Source organism: Pleurodeles waltl, chromosome 6, assembly GCF_031143425.1.
Source record: "Pleurodeles waltl isolate 20211129_DDA chromosome 6, aPleWal1.hap1.20221129, whole genome shotgun sequence".
In the NCBI taxonomy this organism is placed as follows: Eukaryota; Metazoa; Chordata; class Amphibia; order Caudata; family Salamandridae; genus Pleurodeles; species Pleurodeles waltl.
In genome coordinates, this window is record NC_090445.1 from 937,731,984 (window position 1) to 937,750,429 (window position 18,446).

Consider the following 18,446-nt stretch of genomic DNA (forward strand, 5'->3'; position numbering starts at 1 on the left):
GTTTGACAGACTCCCAGACCATATACTCTTATGGATACCCTGCACTTATAATGTCTAAGGTTTGGCTTAGACACTGTAGGGGCATAGTGCTCATGCACCTATGTCCTTACCTGTGGTATAGTGCACCCTGCCTTAGGGCTGTAAGGCCTGCTAGAGGGGTGACTTACCTATGCTAGAGGCAGTGTGAGGTTGGCATGGCACTCTGTGGGGAGTGCCATGTCGACTTAGTCATTTTCTCCCCACCAGCACACACAAGCTGTGAAGCAGTGTACATGTGCTGGGTGAGGGGTCCCTAGGGTGGCATAAGACATGCTGCAGCCCTTAGAAACCTTCTCTGGTATCAGGGCCCTTGGTACCAGTTACAAGGGACTTACCTGAGTGCCAGGGTTGTGCCAATTATGGAGACAAAGGTACAGTTTAGGGAACGAACACTGGTGCTGGGGCCTGGTTAGCAGGGTCCCAGCACACTTTCAAATCATAACTTAGTTTCAGCAAAGGCAAAAAGCCAGGGGGTAACCATGCCAAGGAGGCATTTCCTTACACCTCCTTAATAGATGTGTTGAGGGACATACATACCACCCTGAGAAGGGCTTTTCAAAACCAGTCTACCCCTTCCTTTGGCTAATTAACAGCAGGCCCATCAACATCGATGCCAGCCACAGAAAGCGAGGCCATGCGAGAAGAAGAACCAGCCACAGACACCCCTGCCTCTGTAGCAGCACCCCCCACAACTGGGGACATCCAGCAAAGAATCCAGGCGGTACGGATAACAAGACACCCACTACTACCAGCAATTACCCATCACTGATTCTCTGTCTGCTGATTTTGCTTTCATACTGAGCCATGTAGATATGTCAGACTAGGTGAACCATACGATGATGATCTAAAGTACTTGTTTAACATGGGCTATGTTTCATGTACACAGTTTCCAGCACAGGAATACAAACATCCCACACAAACGCATACATTCAAGTGTGGTCAAACTGAAACATGCATTACAGTGTGCAGCACATAGACTGTCAACATGTCTGAACTATTGAAAACTTAAATTATTGTCTCATACTGAGTAAATGAACGTATTTACAGGTACAGACTTCCAGACCACAAAAAGAAGGGATGGATTTGTCACACATTGTCTGGTGGAATAAGCAAACATTGAAGTGGTTGATGTCATCAACTTGAGCCTTATCACATGCCACACGAAAATACCCCATCATCACATTATCCAAAATTCATACAGGTGGCAGTGCAACAGTTCTTGATCACAGGGCCGTTATAATCTATTTGCTTATGCATTAGGTGGTAAGACACAAACACGTCAGGCACTGTGGCCTACAATGATGAAATACATCAACAGGAATATACAGGTCATGCAAAATTGATTTTAGCCAATATCATTGGAAAATAACTTGGTCCTAAGCTAGAACTACATATTTTACGAACACATGATGCACCAGGCCCAACACAGGACACGAAACAGTCCAGTCGGCACTTCTGAACTTCCATTCAAACACTGTGCAAGCTGTCTTGGCACAGGTCTCATACACTAGCTGTTTGGAAAACAAGAAGCACACATTCTCACAACTACAGGTCATTGTATAGTCACGGTTATGGCATCACATGACATACACTCATGAGAAGTAGCTATGGATGAGATCTTCTTGAAAGTCAGTTCTTTCCTTTTCAGGATTGTCACCCGGCACTGATGGTTCCCCTCCTTTGGGATGTTCATGATATTCTTCAGCAGGGCAATGTTGGAGTGAATGCAGCAGCCACAGTGATCTGACACACTTTCCTGGGTAAGTAGAGGAGGGCTCCACCAGTCTCCTCCAGGAGCCCAAAAGCCTTCTCCACTGCCTTCCATGTTCTTCCATGGGCCTCATTGAAGCGGACTTCTCCTGGCGTAGATGGATTCCTCAATAACCAAGGAGAGTTTGGATATGTTGAGTCTCCTGTTAAGGAATGGGACACAAGTGCAACAATCTGTAATTAGCGTCATGATTGAGGAACCTGACAGTGCACACATACACACAGACGTGACTTACCAACCAGCCAGGCCCTCTGTGGTAGCAGTTGTGACATCAGCTGGGGTATGGTGCTGTTCTGCATTATAAAGGAATCATGGGCTGATCCCAGAAAACGGGCACACACATTTGAGATTTAGAGATCTGCCAACCACACAACTTGCATGTTGATAGAATGCAATCTTTTTCTGTTGTGAAAGACTTGTTCAGTGGCCTATGTTGGCACCAAGACAACATGTGTGCCATCAGTGGCCTCCACCCACATGTGGGAGGTGGGCAAAACCATAGAAGTCAGCCTTCACATTGGCTAAATCCTCACATCAGGGGAACCTGACATAGCTGTAAATGTGTTCAACATTGCTGATAGGAAATCTCTCAAAACCACACTGAGCATAGGTTGGGAGAACCCACTAGCAGATAGGGCCACTGTATGGTAGAAGGACCCTGTGGCCGGGAAGTGCAATACTGATATGACTTCTTCAATGGGTGATATGGAGTATGGATTACTGTTAGCTGGCATCAGATCTGGTTCCAATTGAACCATAAATCCACTATTGTTTGCCTATTCGTATGGTACAGCTGAATGACGTGAAGTTCCTCCATGGTCTGGCAATGAACAGTAGACAGGAGGTTGTCGCATCCTCCCTCTCCCAGGGTACCTATATGTGAAAAGGCATGATTTGGAACATTAGTCACTGTGTCCACAGCAACATACATGATGCACGCCAACAATATCAAGTGGCCAAACATTTCTGGCTAGATAGACATGACGCCCAGTACATATCACAGCTGGCAACTACACAAGAGTCAAATGTGAACCCCTTTGTTTTGAACGCGTGTCCTCAAGATGGGTTTGGGCAACATCTAACTATCTGCTACACAATTGCCCCTAGAAATATGATTGTATTTTCCAACTGCCAAAAAATACCGTCTGTGGTGGTGGACAGGGCACTGCTGTCATATGCCATCTGTGCCCTGCAACAACACTGGTGGTTGTGTAGTAGGACCTACCTAACAAGACGGAATAAGGATGTTTGTGATGATTCTACACTTATATTGTAGGTGTGACACATTTTAGAGGGCCTTATACAGTATTTCAAACTGCCAAAGTGGCAGAAACCTGATCTACTCCACTGGAAATGATGACCGCCTATGTGGCGTACGTGTCTGCTACGTTATGCAAAATCAGTCACTTTACTCCTAACACTGCTGCCAGCAACACCTCCACTACTTCAGTGCTGCTGTGTGCCACCTCTGGGAGCAATCATGCCACGACCAGCAGGTGAAAGAGCTGGAGAGACTTGTGACCCAGGTCCTTCCCCTGTATGGACAGCTTTATGGCTCGCCAAAGGAGCAGGTAGTATCTCATGTGCACAATTGACTCTGTTCAACACAATCCTTTCCCTCCTCACAGGCTACAGTGAGCCCCTGTGTGGCAGTTAGACTTCTTGTGTGCCTGTTGTTGCAATCTGTGTGGTATCAGTGGGATGTACATGGTGCAGGTATTGGTGACAAGAACTGTATGTTGTGTTCTGATGGATACATCTACCTGTGGATTCCTCACCTTTTGAATACTCCCAATGTGCCAGCATTCAACAGAAACCTTTTCTTTGTAGCTCCCCACGTCATTGAGGATGTCCCAATAACACGGCTCCGCATCCAACTCCGTCTGATGTCATAAGAGCCATAAGAAGTCCTCGCTGGTGAGCTGACATTGGTTCCCCTTTTTTAGCACCTTCAATGCTAACGTTTTTTTTCTATCTCTCCGTTGTGTTAGAACTGTTTCGAGGTTGATATTTTTATTGCTACGTCTCCACCTAGGAAATCTGGCTTTAAGCCTTGTAGGGAGTGCGGGGGTAATGTGTCAGTGACTGACCCGCATGAGAACTGTCTTCGGTGTTTGAGTTCAGACCATGATGCTTGAGGATGGTCTTTTTGTCATAGCATGAATCTGAAGGCTCTTAAAGAAAGGCAAAGCTCTTTCTGTCAAAGGCAAAGAAGGATTAGAGAGACCGACAAACATCCAGACCTCGAGAGGAGTCTTTGTTGCATAGATCTACAGGATCGCACAAGAAACGCCATTGTCATGGTTCAAGGCGTCGCTCGTCTCAAGATGACAGTCCTCTATCGGTATCCCTGGCTTTGAGATCTCGGCGCCGCATGACTTGAAGTGAGTCCCACTGTCGCTCCTCAACAGACGTCACCTGAGGTGTCACCGGCGCCGTCTTTGGTGGAGATATCGGCATCGCCTTTGAGTCCTGTGGCTCCATTTGTTCCTGCATCCACACAAGGTCAGGAGTTGGAAGATCAGGTGACAGGTCAAGTTCAACCTCCACAAAAGGAACAAGAGAATCCGGCCTTTCGGGCTCCGGGAACGGATCGGTCTGAATCCTTAAATGCTGTGTTTAGCGTTTTCAATAGAGCAATGCTCCCCCTCTGGTGCACCTGTTGGCCCGATGGGTCATTTGGCATTTAATCTTGGATAACCGGCGCCATATAGATAGGTTCCATTCATGCCTTTTCTGCCTTCGACTCCACATGAGTGGACACCTCTGGTGCCAAGAAAGACAACACCTCCGTCGGCGATGACAGCGCCAGCGGCGCCAATACCAACATAGGATAGACCTAGACTGGCGTAGACTCAATCTACTCTGGAGTAAGGATCTGGCACCGCCTCTGGCTTTGCCTTTGCCACAGCAGGCTTTATCGACGTTGGTAAATTCTCTATCGACGCCGCGCCTACAATCCAGGCTGAGATTAAGGAGGGAAGCTTTGAGGCTGTTAGAGGAACAGTAGTATTTGGAGGAACAACAGGAACTGGAGGAAGGAGCGATACCAATGGCTTCCAATGACTTTCAAGGACTTGAGACAGCAAGTGAGCTTTATACGTTCCCTGAGTGGGGCTTGTTATCCCCTGGGGGTATGCTTCCTCCGGAGATTACTTCATACCATGGACTAATTAGAAAGGCAGTAGAACCTTTAGACTTGCGTCTGCCTGCTTCAGAGTTAAAATCGAATATTTTGACTGAGGTTCTCCATTCTTTTATCTCGTCATCAGAACCCCTTCTTCCACTTAATGACCCATTGTCTGAGCCAATATTAGATATATGGAAGAAGCCTGTTACTACTCCTGCAGTTTCTAAAGCCATAGCCAGGAGGTACAGAGTTGCACTAGGTGATCTACAGTTCTTGAGTCAGCATCCAACTCCTAAAGGCTTGGTGATGCAACCTTCTTGTTCATCTAAATCAGCTCCTGGATCATTTCCTACAACTGTTGCCGATAGAACATCTAAGGGTATAGAACCATTGGCAAAAAATACAGTTTCTTCAGGAAGCATAGCACTAAAATCAGCCAGTGCAACTTGTGTGCGTTCAGGTACGTTCATGCTTTGGTGGGTTCAGCAAAAGAGGTGATCCCTAACTTGGCGCAGGATGTACATTAAGGCCACTGCTAAATCTCAGGGTCTTCAGAAATTCTACACAACCTACAAACCATTTCGTGGTTTCAGGGAGATTGGCCGTAGCTCCTTCTTTCGAGGGAGGCAGCAGTTCCAGGGTCAACAGCCTGTCAACCCCCTCTACACATCCTACAGAGGTTGTGGAAGACTTAGATCATGTGGTGCCACCCAGCAGCCTTCCTCCTCCTCCTCTTCCTCTTCTGCTGGGAACCTGTCTGGGAAGAAGCCCTAGTTCTCTCCCCTTTGAGCAGAATGTGTTGCCAATAGGAGGAAGGTTGCTTCATTTTCAGTGGTAAGTGTAACATCAGAATCGTGGGTGCTGAGCATTGTAGAAAATGGGTATACCCTTCCCTTTCGGAGTTTCCCCATCCCTTTCCTCCCCATCAATCTTTTTGCTCAGAAGAGTGCCTGCTGTTGCTACGGCAGGAGGGTCAAAATCTGCTGTTAAAGAGCGCAGTAGAGTTGATTCCGAAGCAGGAAAGGGGTCAGGGATGTTATTCAAGATATTTCCTGATTCCCAAGAAAGATTGTTGTTTGAGGCCCATTCTGGACCTGAGGATTTCAAATTGGTTCCTCAAACAGGAGAAGTTCAAAATGCTGACTCTAGCCCAGGTGCTTCTTGTTTTGGCCAAGGAAGACTGGATAGTTTGTGTCAACTTGCAGGATGCTTTTTTTCACATCCCCATTCTGAAGTCGCACAGGAAGTTTTTTCGTTTCATGGTGGGGTTGCAGCACTACCAGTTTGCGGTCCTTCCATTTGGTCTTACTTCCACACCTCAAGTCATCAGGAAGGTGATGGCAGTGGTTGCAGTGCATCTCAGAAAGGAATTTCGATATTTCCTTTCCTGGACGATTGGCTAATCAAAGCCAAGTCCCTAGAGTTAGTGTTGCACCATCTGCAGATGACAACCCAGTTGTTGTTCAACCTGTGCTTTTCTTTGAACGTGCCTAATTCTCACCTGGAGTCTCAGCGCCTCCCATTCATCGGGGCAGTACTGGACACAACATTGAATCATGCCTTTCCTCCTCCTCAGAGGATTTGGGACATTCAGGCTATGATTCCAATGTTTCAGAATGGAGCGGATGTTCTGGTCCTAAAAGTCCTATGCCTGCTCAGCCTATTTGCTTCCTGTATTCTGTTGGTCACTCATGCACGTTGGCACATGAGGGCTCCCCAGTGGTGCCTCCACAAGCTGTGGTTTCAACATAAAGGAGATTTCTGATGGATACATCTACCTGTGGATTCCTCACCTTATGAATTCTCCCATGCACCAGCATCCGACATAAAATATTCTTCCCAGCTCTCCACATCGATGAGGACGTCACAATTGCACCGCTCCACGCGACTCTGTCTGACGTCACCGTGCCAATAAGAGGTCCTCACTGGCATGCTGACGTCAGTTCCCTTTTTTCCTTGCCTTCGACGCGAACGGTTTTCTCCTAGCTCTCACTACTGTTGAAGGTGTTCCATCTTGTTTCTGGTTACAATCTTGTTTCTGGTTACAATGTCTCCTCCTAGGAAGTCGGGATGTAAGCCGTGTCGAGAATGCGGGTGTCACATGTCGGTCACTGACCCTCATGATGATTGCCTTTGGTGTTTGAGTTCCGAGCATGTGTGGGGTGTGGATTTGCGACAGTGAAGAGTTACCTATCTTTTATTTGTTTACCTGATCAACCCTCTTTGTTTAAGTCTCCTATAGTATTAAGGTTTCTTAAGGGTTTGACTAATAAGTTTCCTCCCACTCCATTTATAAAGCCTCAGTGGGATTTAAATTTAGTCTTAACATATCTGATGGGTTCACCGTTTGAACCATTGCATTGTTGCCCATTGAGATGTCTTACGTTTGAGTGTTTTTCTAATAGCTATCACGTCGGCTAGACGTGGAAGCGAGCTTCAAGCTCTAAGTGTAAAACCCCCCTTTGCCACCTTCCCTTCTGATAAGGTGGTTTTGAGAACCAGGGCAGCTTTCCTACCTACGGCAGTGACACCTTTCCATTTAGGACAATCTATTACCTTTCTGTCTTTTTACCCTCGTCCCCATCCTTTGAAGGAGGAGGAAAGGCTGCATCATCTGGATCCAAAGAGAGCACTTAGCTTCTATGTGGACAGGACAAAAGACTTCAGGACGGATGATCAGCTCTCCATTGGCTACATGGGCAAGATGAAGGACAAAGCATCCACAAAAGAACACTCTCAAGGTGGGTCATTCTTCACATACTAATGTTATTTGCTAGCCAAGAAAGATCCTCCTGAGGGCAATAGATCTCATTCGACTAGAGCTAAGTCTGCCACTTGTGCTTTGACTTGAGGTGTTCCTGTTGTTGACATTCGCAAGGCAGCAACTTGGGCTTCCTTCCACACTTTCGCAAAACATTACTGGTTAGACTTTGAAGTGAGGAGGGACAGTCATTTTGAATGTTCAGTGCTGCAGGATTTCTTGGTGTAGCCGGACAGGCACCCACCTCCGAGTGTGGGACTGCTTTGGGATTCTATTTAAAAGGTGGGGAATCCACAGGTAGATGTATCCATCAGAAGAACAGGTTACTTACCTTCAGTAATGCTTTTTTCCAGTGTGGTGAATACCATATCTACCTCTGGATTCTTCACAGTTGCGACGGCCTCCCAGTTGCCTGTTTCGATATACCAAGAATATTATAGGTTGTATATATTGTATGCATATGTAACTCTGGAATATATTCAGAATGTAAGTTTATATATGTTCGATGGCATGTGTAGCTGCAGATACACATGCTGTGCACAGTCCGCCGTCTGGTGTTGGGCTCCTCCCCTTTCGGTTCCATTGCGCATGGGTGTCGACTCCATCTTAGATTGTTTTTTTTCCGCCATCGGGTTCGGACGTGTTCCTTTTCGCTCCGTGTTTCGGGTCGGAAAGTTAGTTAGAATCTCGGAAAAAATCGTCGGTATTGTTTTGTTCGGTATCGGGTTAGTTAGAACAAATCGACACCGAATCTTGAAGAGCTCCGGTGGCCCTTCGGGGTAATTTCGATCCCTCGTCGGGGCCTGGTCGGCCCGACCGCGTGCAACTTCAAGACTGATGGAACGGACCCCGTTCCGCTTCTGTCCTAAATGCCATCACAAATATCCGTATACGGATCAGCATCTGGTCTGTAACTTGTGCCTGTCCCTGGAGCACAAGGAGGATACGTGTGAAGCCTGTCGAGCGTTTTGGTCGAGGAAGACGCTCAGAGACCGAAGAGCCAGAAGATTGCAAATGGCGTCCACGCCGACAGGACAACATCGGTTCGAGGACGAAGAGGAAGCGTTCTCCGTCCAAGAGTCGGATTCGGGGGAATCCGATGCGGAAGACATAACAACCATGAGTAAGACGTCGAAAATTAGGACTCACGAAAAGTCCACAAAAGCCCAGGGGACGCCACTGCCAACAGGCCATGGCTTAACCCAAAAACTAGGTGACCGAGCCAAGGCACCGAAAAAGGGCATGCTGGTGTCGAAGTCATCCGACTCCGGTCGTGATACCGCCACACAGCAACCTCGGAGCTGAGACACCGGCTCCGAGACAATTCTGCGCAGAGACAGCGGCACCGAAGATGTTCGGCACCGAGATACCACGCCGAAATCAAAGAAATCTTCTTCGGAGCCTAAAAAGCCTACCGAAAGGGTTTTGGTACCGAAAAAAGCCTCGGAACCGAAAATTAGTTCCTATACAGAGGAACAAGGACTAAACACCCAATTGCATAGATTTGGTGAAGAGCTTCAAACTGTAGAAACTGACAACACTCAAAGGAGGCTTCACATCCAGGAAAACACAGGGAAGATAACCACTCTTCCCCCAATCAGGATGAAAAGGAAACTTATTTTCCAACAAGGGGACAAGCAACCACAAGCAAAGGTGGTAAAGAAAGTAACACCACCACCTTCTCCACCACAATCAACACATGCATCACCGGCGCAAACTCCACCACTAACGCACTCACCAGCTCATACCACAATGAGCTAGGATGATCCCGATGCATGGGAAGGGGAGGTTTTCGGGGACAATATAGAGGAGGCCAATTCCCAAGAAGTCGGGGAAAATTTCAGGGTCCCAAAACCCCTCAAAATAAACAGTGACTCACAAGTCACACAACCCCACCACACAACACCAGTGGGGGGAAGACTAAGCCAATTCTACGAATCTTGGGAAGAAATAACAACAGACACTTGGGTCTTAGCAATTATCCAACATGGCTATTGCATAGAATTTCACAAATTCCCTCCAAACGTCCCACCGAAAACACACAATATGTCAAAACAGCATATAGATCTTCTAGGACTAGAAGTTCAAGCATTACTACAAAAGGATGCAATAGAATTAGTACCAAGCCTACAGAAAAACACAGGAGTTTACTCACTGTATTTTCTAATACCAAAGAAGGACAAAACTCTGAGACCAATACTAGATCTCAGAACACTAAATACCTACATCAAATCAGACCACTTTCACATGGTCACATTACAAGACGTTATCCCACTGCTCAAACAGCAAGACTACATGACAACATTAGACCTAAAGGATGCGTATTTCCACATACCGATACATCCTTCCCACAGGAAATACCTAAGGTTCGTATTCAAAGGAATACATTACCAATTCAAAGTGTTGCCATTCGGAATAACAACTGCGCCAGGAGTCTTTACAAAATGCCTGGCAGTAGTAGCTGCACATATCAGAAGGCAGCAAATACACGTGTTCCCTTACTTAGACGACTGGTTAATCAAAACCAACACGCTAACAAGGTGTTCACGTCACACAAAGTATGTCATACAGACCCTTCACAAGCTGGGTTTCTCCATCAACTATGCAAAGTCACACCTTTTGCCGTGTCAAACACAGCAATACTTAGGAGCGACAATCAACACAACAGAAGGGATAGCCACTCCAAGTCCACAAAGGGTTCAAACATTTCACAAGGTGATACAGGCCATGTATCCAACACAAAAGATACAAGCAAAAATGGTATTAAAACTCCTAGGCATGATGTCTTCATGCATAGCCATTGTCCCAAACGCAAGATTGCACATGCGGCCCTTACAACAATGCCTAGCATCACAATGGTCACATGCACAGGGTCAACTTCTAGATCTGGTGTTGATAGACCGCCAAACATACATCTCGCTTCTATGGTGGAACAGTACAAATTTAAACAAAGGGCGGCCTTTCCAAGACCCAGTGCCACAATACGTCATAACATCGGATGCTTCCATGACAGGGTGGGGAGCACACCTCAATCAACACAGCATCCGAGGACAATGGGACATGCATCAAAAGAAGTTTCACATAAATCACTTAGAACTGTTAGCAGTATTTCTAGCGTTGAAAGCATTTCAACCCATGATAACCCACAAATACATTCTTGTCAAAACAGACAACATGACAACAATGTATTATTTAAACAAACAGGGGGGGGACACACTCGACACAGTTGTGTCTCCTAACACAAAAAATATGGCATTGGGCAGTTCACAACCACATTCGCCTAATAGCACAATTTATTCCAGGGATCCAGAACCAGCTAGCAGACAATCTCTCTCGGGATCACCAACAAGTCCACGAATGGGAAATTCACCCCCAAATACTGAACACTTACTTTCAAATTTGGGGAACACCTCAAATAGATCTATTTGCAACAAAAGAAAACGCAAAATGCCAAAACTTCGCATCCAGGTTCCCACACCATCAATCCCAAGGCAATGCTCTATGGATGAATTGGTCAGGGATATTTGCGTACGCTTTTCCCCCTCTCCCTCTCCTTCCATATCTAGTAAACAGATTGAGTCAAAACAAACTCAAACTCATACTAATAGCACCAACATGAGCAAGACAACCTTGGTATACAACACTACTAGACCTGTCAGTAGTACCTCATGTCAAGCTACCCAACAGACCAGATCTGTTAACACAACACAAACAACAGATCAGGCATCCAAACCCAGCATCGCTGAATCTAGCAATTTGGCTCCTGAAATCCTAGAATTTGGACACTTAGACCTCACACAAGAGTGTATGGAGGTCATAAAACAAGCTAGAAAACCTTCCACTAGACACTGCTATGCAAATAAATGGAAAAGATTTGTTTGTTACTGCCATAATAATCAAATCCAACCATTGCACGCATCTCCAAAAGATGTAGTAGGATATTTACTACATTTGCAAAAATCAAATCTAGCTTTCTCTTCCATAAAGATACATCTCACCGCAATATCTGCTTACCTGCAGATTACTCATTCCACTTCCCTGTTTAGAATGCCTGTCATTAAAGCGTTTATGGAAGGCCTAAAGAGAATTATACCACCAAGGACACCACCTGTTCCTTCATGGAACCTCAACATTGTCTTAACAAGGCTCATGGGTCCACCTTTCGAACCCATGCATTCTTGTGAAATGCAATACTTAACGTGGAAAGTTGCATTTCTCATTGCCATCACATCTCTAAGAAGAGTGAGTGAGATTCAGGCATTTACCATACAAGAACCATTTATTCAAATACACAAGAATAAGGTAGTTCTAAGAACAAATACAAAATTCTTACCAAAGGTTATCTCACCGTTCCACTTAAATCAAACAGTAGAATTGCCAGTGTTCTTCCCACAGCCAGATTCCGTAGCTGAAAGAGCACTACATACATTAGACATCAAGAGAGCACTAATGTACTACATTGACAGAACAAAACAAATTAGGAAGACAAAACAACTATTTACCTCATACAGGAAATCCAATTTCAAAACAAGGCATTGCCAGGTGGATAGTTAAGTGTATTCAAACCTGCTATCTTAAAGCAAACAGAGAGCTGCCTATTACACCAAAGGCACACTCAACCAGAAAGAAAGGGGCTACCATGGCCTTTCTAGGAAATATTCCAATGAACGAAATATGTACGGCAGCAACATGGTCTACGCCTCATACATTTACCAAGCACTACTGTGTAGATGTGTTAGCTGCACAACAAGCCACAGTAGGTCAGGCTGTACTAAGAACATTATTTCAAACTACTTCAACTCCTACAGGCTGAACCACCACTTTTGGGGAGATAACTGCTTACTAGTCTATGCACAGCATGTGTATCTGCAGCTACACATGCCATCGAACGGAAAATGTCACTTACCCAGTGTACATCTGTTCGTGGCATGAGTCGCTGCAGATTCACATGCGCCCACCCGCCTCCCCGGGAGCCTGTAGCCATTTAGAAGTAGATCTTTAACAATTGTACATTTGTAAATATATTACTTTAACCTTTATTATGTACATACGTATTCATTCCATTTCATGGGCACTATGACTAACATACACAACTCCAACATCACCTTCTGCGGGGAAAACAATCTAAGATGGAGTCGACGCCCATGCGCAATGGAACCGAAAGGGGAGGAGCCCAACACCAGACGGCGGACTGTGCACAGCATGTGAATCTGCAGCGACTCATGCCACGAACAGATGTACACTGGGTAAGTGACATTTTCCATATATATATATATATATATATATATATATATATATATATATATATATATATATATATAATATTGTTATTGCGTTGAGTTTGCACATGTTGTGCTTGTGATGTTGGTGTTCACCCGTCGCCTCGAAGCCCCGGTACATAAATTGGATGAAACTGATGTCAGGACGCCGGCGAGGACTTCTTATGGCTCCGAAGACTTCAGACGGAGTCGCTTGCAGAGCTATGTTATTGTGACTTCCTCAGTCGACGTGGAGAGTTGGAAAGAAAAGATTTCCGTTGAATGCTGGCGCATTGGGAGTATTGAAATGTGAGGAATCCAGATACTGTATCACCAGAAAAAGTGTTACAGAAGGTAAGTAACTTGTTCTTCATTCACAAACAGTTAGGAGCGCACCTGCCTAACATCCCAGCAAATAATCTGCCCCGTTGCATCATGATAAATGTAGTTTCCTCAAAAAACGAACTCAGTTACTTTTAAATATTTCACCTCTAAGTAGGTGCAGCCTTTGCTGTGCATCTCTGGACACATGTGTTTCTGGGTTAATCCCTTCTTCAGCAGAGAACAAATTTGCGGGGTGCTGGAAATGCTGCCATTAATCATCCGGTTTCAATACCTCTTGTTCTTCATTCACATTGTGTTGTATGATGTTTTTGGGGTCCTAGAGCCTCCTTGTTTTGGATGCACATTACTAAGCAGAGAGACTTTACTGCCATACAATGACATTTCTTTGTTTATGATGATTGTAAATGTTAGAGGACATGTATGTGCATGACAGCATGAGCTGTGCATGCATCTTGTCTGTTATTTGAGGATCTTGTAAGCAATGTATATTGTGCCACAGATCTTTCACTCCACATCAGGCCTTGCCAAACTGTTGTCTTGAAGGCATGTCATGGCACACTCTGCCCTTCAGTTTGCAACACAATTCACATTGATAATGGCCACATGATGTACTATCATGCCTCAAAGTGATGGGATTGGAGTGTTATGTAGGTTCTGTCTGCTCAGCCTGCAGAGACCAGCGCCTGTCAAATGTATCTCCCAGTATGGGAATAGTCCAGGCTGTGGGAGAGTCACTGTGGCTATGCAACTGTGGCACTGTGTCCCCTCCCTGTGGACCTGCAGATCCTGTCAGGTGGTCAGCTCTAGTGGCAAAGCTTGCCCTGAATGCCTCAGTCCATTGACTAGATTAGGAATGGGTACTGAGGTAACTCTGTGTCTTGGACTCATGACAGGTCCCTTACTCACAAAGCTCTGTTGTCACCTTCACAGAAGTCATGTGTGTCCTGTACAGGCTTTTTGCACAACAGACAGGCTCACAGTTCAGATAGTGTGTAGATTCCTGGGAGGCCATGCCATGTGACTCAGTAGCTTGCTTACAAAGCAGAAATTGTACAATACCTACTTTTATATGTTGGATGCCATCTCTGTGGGTTAGAAACATATGTCAAAAGGAATTTACTGTGGTACAGGTGCATACCACATACACCCACCCTGAAGTGGCGTGAGTCTGCATTTGGTAGGCCACATGTCCACAAATACACAGGGAAGCCACTTTCTCTACCCACTTTGACAGCCCTTTCATTGTCACTCAAGTATAAGGGTGAAGTCTGTACTATGGTAGTTGCCTTTAAGGACTGTATGCAGTGAGTCAATCTTGCAGAGTGTAAATGTGTTGGTCCAGTCAGGCCTAAGAAGTTTACCCTTCAGAAGCCACATTGGTGTATAGTGTTTCATTGTGACTCACATCACAGTGTGTGTTGCTGGAGCATGGGCTACCGGATGTCAGTAGGCTTGCTTAGTCATTATAGTCCATGAGCAGGGTAGTGGGTTAGTCTGCAGATGAATCCAAAAGTGTGTAGTTGTGCCCCTGTACTAATTAGCACATGTGCATTACACTTGTGGTGTGTTGCCAAGTTTAAAAATTTGTGCTTCGTGTTTCTGACGTGTGTGACACAACTATTTGGGCAAAAACTTGTGTTTGTAATCGCTTGTTTTGTCTCCTGCATCCATACAGTTAAACGCTCATCAGAAGAAGGCGATTTGAAGCACCATCGACTGGAAGGTGTGGACCCAGGGGAGTCCAGAGCCGGCAGAGCGCCTGCTCTCGCAAGAGGTGGGAGGACCTGAGTCGCTGGGCCCAGAAGATCACACAGGTCAAGCTGGGGCTGCAGAGCAGCCACAAGGGGTGAGTACAGAACATATTCCTGCCTGTCACATAGCCAAGTTGATGTTTTAGGTTCTGACATCTCCCTCCGACGATTGAGGATGGGCCATGTGTGACATACTAGATGAGTAACTGTTTGTGTAGATATGTAATGTGCTGCATACTGACGTGCCTTGCCATTTAGCCAGGGGACCTTGGACAAAACTGGGTAGAATCCACATAGGATTTGCTCTCCAGGGACAACACAACTGTGTACATTTATCAATCAAATAATGTTTGTTGTTGAAGTGGGTGTAAATTCTACGCTACAGACAACTACTCTTCAGTATTACAGCCCAAAGAAAAAGAAGTGATGGATCACTGTTGTTAGCCATGTGTCTGGTCAAATGAGTACATTGACATCTGCCCCCCAAAGGCCACTTGTCTTCATTGTGTGATGAGTGCCTGTGCCTCACTACTGTGTGTCATTTGAAGGTGGCCATCATACATGTGACAGAGCATACATTGTTCTTTGGGTGCAGCTACAGATAAAAATTTCCCCTTGGTAAGTAGGGAATGTCCATTGACATGATTTATGTGCCATCACTGATGCCAGCATACCTTGTGCCGACATGTTAGCGTATGCCCCTTTTTCTTTTGACAAAATGTGTATATTGCTGTTTTATGCATGGTCTACCTCTGTTCATGGGATGATTTCTGTATTCCCTTACATGTATCGGCATGGCAACCTTTGTTTGGCATTGGACATTTGCAATGGGGCTACAGTTCATGTGGTGCCACAGACAGAAGTGTGTCTCCATTGATTGTTGGCTCACACATACCCTCAGCTGTCATTGCGTGTAATTTGGCGTGTACACTTGCAGTAGCAATTGGGGATATGACAGGTAGGACTAGAGGTTTTACACACAGTGTGCATTTCCATGACATTGATGTGGCATCATGTGAAAATGTGAAATGCACAAGTGTATTGGGGAAGGTTTGTTACCTGACTGTTGGCATGCATCAAGGAGTGACTTGCAGTTATGTTGGAATCACATGTGGTTGGGTGCAACCATTCATCCACAGACACCTGGGTGTGCAGGACCAAAATGGAGACAGTGATGTAGTTTCCCATTGGGCAACATGTTGATGGCCACCTACAAGTACTTGCAAAGGACTAAGGACAAAGGACTGATGACTTCTACTGATGCAATCAAATTATGTCATTGTAAGGGGTGCCAGACGGCAGTGGTGATTTCCCTGGGGCTTGTGATTCATTGTGCTGTGTATTTTAGAGGCAGATCTCCCTGACACTTTGTATATATTTTCAGCAGTGTATATTTCCATGCCAAATGTGTAGTATATTTGAGCAACATTAGTGCTACCTCCATGACTCCATTAAGACAATTTACACATGGTGGATTGTGCTTTGTTGGCATGTTTTCAGTATGACATGGGTATTTCCTTGTCCCCTTCTTCAAGCTACTGTACTTCTATCAGCAACATGGATTTTGGACAATCGTTTCTTATTGTTGTGTTATTGTGTATGTGACAAATGGATGTCTACATGACCTGTTGTAGGATCTGTGGGAATGAAGGTGGCACTGTCCTGCTATTGTATAGCAGCAGGTAACTGAGTTATGCTCCATGAGGCAAAACATTGAAGGTTATGTGGTCCCCTACTTGTTTAGTGGTTACTGTGTTGCACAACTTCACACATGCAATTATAGTTGTCTGAGATCCTGATTTTCCTGTGGGCAAGTTTTGACAGTTCATGTGGTATGGTACATGTCCAAATCACTTTGATGTAGTTTGTTGCTGGGGCCTACTTGTTGTCATGGCACTGATTGCTATTCACAGATGTTGCTCAAGTGTGATCAGTAACATGTGGTGACCCTTTTCCTCTTTGTATTTGCAGCACCAGCCCAGGCAAGCGAAGGAGACAGGACAACACCCAAACAAAAGCACCCTCACACACACCCAAGGCATCTACACCCACCTACAAGATGACCACTCCCTCAACCTCCAAATCCCCAGCCTGCCTACTTGATGCCCCTTCCTGTGGAGGTTCACTGGCAGTGATTTTGGTCAAGTTTGGGCACACTAATGGGCATGGACATATATGAACTGGCCAATGGCCTTTGGTCTTAAGCATTTGTATTTAATAAAGCCAAGTTGTTTTTTTGGGTACACATTTGTCCTGACATTACTTTTATATGTTTATGTTGTTCCTGTGTAATTTGTGTTGTATGCGTACAGTTGTGTGTGTTTCACCTTGATTGCTGATCCATTTGCTGTCTGTAAAATCGGACTTTGTGGGCAGTGCTGGTGTCACCCAGGACAAGGGTAGATGTTCACTGTAAGGATGTTTGTTCGTTAGTGCCATTGGGGTGTTCTTACATTGCATTTTATCTGATATGGTAAGTGTTTCACCTTGTGTTGTCCAATATCAGCATGTATGGTGTTATATTTGTCCCCTTGAGGTAGTTTGGATATTCTTCTCATGTGTGCAAACTTGAGTTTTGTTTGTCCACATATGGAGGGTGTTCAGTTATGCTAGCTTCCTTTGAATTTGACTGAACACATATCTGTTTTGATATGTGTAACTTGCAGCTACTTCCTCTAGATGTATGGCCACATTGTTTCTGTTGTATGTGCTTTCTTGACTTGCACTTAAACATTATGCAGATAGGCATATCACTTGGCTCATCTGTTGTTTGTCTCTGAGATGCATGAAGGGCCAGTTCCTGTGCAAATGTTGTTTTGGGGGCATGTGCAAAGTGAAATGTGTCCTTGGTATGCTGTGTACAGATTTACTTGAGGGTGTTGGTATCTGTCTGTACCTCTCGTGGCGCATTTGGGCATTTCCTACTTATTCACTGGTGACTGACTTCTTCTGGCTCTTAGCTTCGTACATGGTACTGGTTCTTTTCGGGCATTGCATATAGAGAATTACTTATGCCCAACCTTGTACCTGGGCCTTGCATTTTATTTGCATATTGACAATTAACTGTTTCTGTTCTTTTCTCCGGGGATTGAAACATCGATGACCTTAGTACCTTGACCTAGTCTTGAGTATTACTGATATTTTAATTGTGAGCCTTGGTACTTTATAAATTGTGACTACAAGTGTAAAGAGAAACTTGTCACACTAAGATGGCTGAATCTCTGCTATTGTATAATTTGCTTTTTGGCCCTTTTGCTGTTGTTGTTGATGCCTACACAAACAATTTTTTAAGACATAATTGAGAATGCATTATTTATAAATGGACTTTTGGGCATACTGAAGGATCATTGCGGTCTTTATCTGAATTGATGTTTACTTGTTTTGTTTGGGG

At 45.0% G+C, this 18,446-nt stretch overlaps 1 protein-coding gene and 1 long non-coding RNA gene across 9 annotated transcripts in view; both read left to right on the top strand.

The window, feature by feature from the left end:
* LRRC27 (leucine rich repeat containing 27) overlaps nucleotides 1-18,446 on the top strand; it is a 463,960-nt gene that overhangs the window by 80,625 nt on the left and 364,889 nt on the right. The gene's annotated exons all lie outside the window — the stretch shown is intronic.
* On the top strand, nucleotides 1,253-17,289 carry LOC138300414 (uncharacterized). Its single transcript, XR_011204933.1, has 3 exons — nucleotides 1,253-1,799; nucleotides 14,980-15,150; nucleotides 17,027-17,289. It is a non-coding gene; the product is annotated as an uncharacterized lncRNA (long non-coding RNA).